This window comes from Photinus pyralis, unplaced genomic scaffold (assembly GCF_008802855.1).
Source record: "Photinus pyralis isolate 1611_PpyrPB1 unplaced genomic scaffold, Ppyr1.3 Ppyr1.4_LG3a, whole genome shotgun sequence".
Lineage (NCBI taxonomy): Eukaryota > Metazoa > Arthropoda > Insecta > Coleoptera > Lampyridae > Photinus > Photinus pyralis.
The window spans coordinates 6,410,953-6,414,644 of record NW_022170509.1 but is presented as its reverse complement, the minus strand read 5'-3'; positions in this window follow the sequence as shown (position 1 = coordinate 6,414,644).

Genomic DNA, 3,692 nt, shown 5'->3' with positions numbered 1-3,692 from the left:
ATGCAATACCGGGATCGCGGGATCCCGAAATACCGGGATCCCGCAGCATTTTTGCGGGATTAATCCCGCACATAAATGAAGCGGGATCCCGTGGGATTAGCGGGACTGAGAAATTTGTCGACCAAGGGGGCGACTTTGTTAATGAAACGCATAACGGAGAAATTATTTTTAAAATAATTGTTAAACTTTTTTCGTTAAAAATGTACTATGATTTTTGAGGCACTTTAGAAGTTCACCTATTTGTGCTTTACAGGTGAATTTTTGAGTTCTAAGTTAGCCTGAAGGTACTTTTTTGTTGAATACTTATTGTGATAATTAGCGATTTATTTTAATGCAGAAGTTAACCGTACAAAATGGCTTATTTGCCAATTTATTTAAAATTTTGCGGGATTAACATCTAACGATCCCGCAAATACCGGGATTGAGATTTTGCTGCGGGATTGCATTCCCTAGCTGTAACTTTTGAACTAGTAGCCCAATCTTGGAACTGTTTGAAATTATGGATTCTACAGGCCACATTCTATAAGAAAAATTTTTTTCCGGGTCAATCTGAGACAATTTTTTTTTCGGGGCTCAAAAAAAGGCAGTGTATAACCTTCCTTTTTTACCAAAAATCGACTACACCAAAATTTCTCCGGAAAACACTTTTTCTTATTAATTTGGGTGCGTAGAATCCAAATCAATTCGTACTTTTTTGATCAGACTTCTCAATCAAAAGTTATAGACTAGAAACCAATTTCGAAAGAAAATTCAAAGGGCTGTAACTTTTGAACTAGTAGCCCAATCTTGGAACTGTTGAAATTATGGATTCTACAGGCCACATTCTATAAGAAAATTTTTTTTCCGGGTCGATCTGAGACAATTTTTTTTTCGGGGCTCAAAAAAAGGCAGTGTATAAACCTTCCTTTTTTACCAAAAATCGACTACACCAAAATTTCTCGGGAAAACACTTTTTCTTATTAATTTTGGTGCGTAGAATCCAAAACAATTCGTACTTTTTCGATCAGACTTCTCAATCAAAAGTTATAGACTAGAAACCAATTTCGAAAGAAAATTCAAAGGGCTGTAACTAGGGAATGCAATACCGGGATCGCGGGATCCCGAAATACCGGGATCCCGCAGCATTTTTGCGGGATTAATCCCGCACATAAATGGAGCGGGATCCCGCGGGATTTGCGGGACTGAGGAATTTGTCGACTCTGTTTGCTTTGTTAATGAAACGCATAAGGGAGAAATTATTTTTAAAATAATTGTTAAATTTTTTTCGTTAAAAATGTACTATGATTTTTTAGGCACTTTAGAAGTTCACCTTTTTGTGCTTTACAGGTGATTTTTTTGAGTTCTAAGTTAGGCTGAAGGTACTTTTTTGTTGAATATTGTGATAATTTTGCGATTTATTTTAATACAAAAGTTAACCTCACAAAATTGCTTATTTGCCAATTTATTTAAAATTTTGCGCAAATACCGAGATCCCGCGGGATTAACATCTAACGATCACGAAAATACCGGGATTGAGATTTTGCTGCGGGATTGCATTCCCTACCCCTCACCCCAAAAATAATTCTATATCCGCCCCTGATTGCCAGCGAACATACTGGGGTAGCTTGAATACCATGCATAGCTATATTAAACAACAAAAGGCCAAAACCGACCCTTGAGGAACCCCTGCTTTAATGTCCTTGTCCACTCCTGAAGTGGCTGCTGTTACTCTGCTTGGAAACGTTCTTCCAGTAAGGAAATTCAAAGCTGATGATGTACCCTCGAATTTTGAGCTGAATCATTTTGTGGACGAGGTCGTTGTGCCAGACTCTTTCAAAAGTTTGGGCAACATCAAGGAACAATACGGTAGTGTAGTTGGTCGTCAAAGCCTTTGGTGATAGTTTCGTTGATTCTGAGAAATTGAATATTTGGGTCTAAAGCCAAACTGGAATGGTGGAAGTATGGAGTGTTGGGATATGTAATAGTTAAGACGGCGGTAGATAATTTTTTCAAGTAGTTTCAATAGAGTATAGAGGAAGCTTTAGAGGTATGATTAGCATTCAGCTGGGAGCACCTTCCCGGCCCGGTGTTCTGAAAAACCACGTACTCACCGGAGTGGGGTAACGGTGTTACCCCAGTTTAAATGTTGTCTGTTAACTGAAGCGACTTTATTTCTTTTCTCTTTACATTTTATTAAGGAGAGACAAAGAGCGAGTTTATGATTTTGGACTTTCTGTCCGCCCGTCCGTCTGTGTACATGATAACTCTGTCCGCTTGTGTACATGATAATTCGCGAACGGTTTAGAATTTTCCATTTCCGTTTTCAGTAATAGATAGAAAATGGTGAAGGGACTTAACTGATTAAATTTTGGTCATTTGGACCTTCTGTCCGTCCGTCCGTCTGTGTACCTACATGATAACCCGCGAAAGGTTTCGAATTTTTTAATTCTGTTTTCAGTAGCAGGTGGATAACGGTCAAGGGACTAACTGATTCCATTTTGGTCATATGGACTTGATAACTCGCGAACAATTCGAATTTTCCAATTCTGTTTTCAGTAATAGGCGGACAGTGATCAAGGGACTAACTAATTAAATTTTGGTCATATGGACTTTCTGTGCGTCCGTCTGTGTACATGATAACTCCGTCCGCTTGTATACATAATAATTCGGGAACAGTTTCGAATTTTCCAATTCTGTTCTGGGTAAGCGACCTACCTCGACGGTTATAACCTTATTTACTTTAGGTAATTTAACGTCAATTGCCTTAAAATATATTGTCCGAGCACGGATTGCCTGGAAGGACAATGCGCTTAAAGTCACGAAAGAAAAGTTGAAGCGAAAAAATTATCTCTGGTGTAACTGAGCTCCGGTACGGTAAGGTGAATAACGTTTGTTATCATATCTGGTCCGGGAACTTTTTTATTAGGTGGGTGTTGGATTATTGTTATAAAAATTGAAGAGCACACAAAAGACTATCGAATAGAGAAATAAAATAGTGGTAGTTCCATGTGAAAAAAAGTAGTTATGATATTTGTATACTTTACTATTTTTTGTGAACTCCCTGTATCACTACTAAATCAAACTTTCTCATTACCAAAGTGTTTCCTTTTATTCAGATTAAAATTCAGATTAACATTATAGATCAAATGTATTGCTTCTGGGGTTGTCATACGCCATTGGAAAGAATTGAGGTTATAAGTTTAGATATAAAAGGTTTCATTGTTTTAGATGTGGAGTGACGACATTGATAATAACAATAATAATAATCATAAGTGACAATTATTAGATTACTGGACGTAAAGAAGGAAAAAATATATATGCACATTCAAATAGATAATAAACTAAATAATTAAAATTAAATGAAATTAAAGTTCCGTAATTTAACGGGGCGAAGTTCAGTTCTGTGGTGAGACACCCTAGAACTGCTCTACCACTTAATCTCACTCCAAACTAAGAAAATAAAACATTTAGTGGAACGAACTTAAAAATATGTATATTGAAAGGGAGAGAGAGATAAAGTCGTGGTTCTAAATAAAGGAGAAGTAAAGGAAACGGGGAAGAAAAATAATCAATTGTTTTGCTCGCGTAGAAGTAAATGAAAGTAATTTCGATTAAATGCGCCTTTTTCTTTTCTTTTTATATACGCGGGAATATTGTTATATACACTTCCTGTGTTGTAAGAAAAAGATCGCTTAAACATTTGCATTTTATGT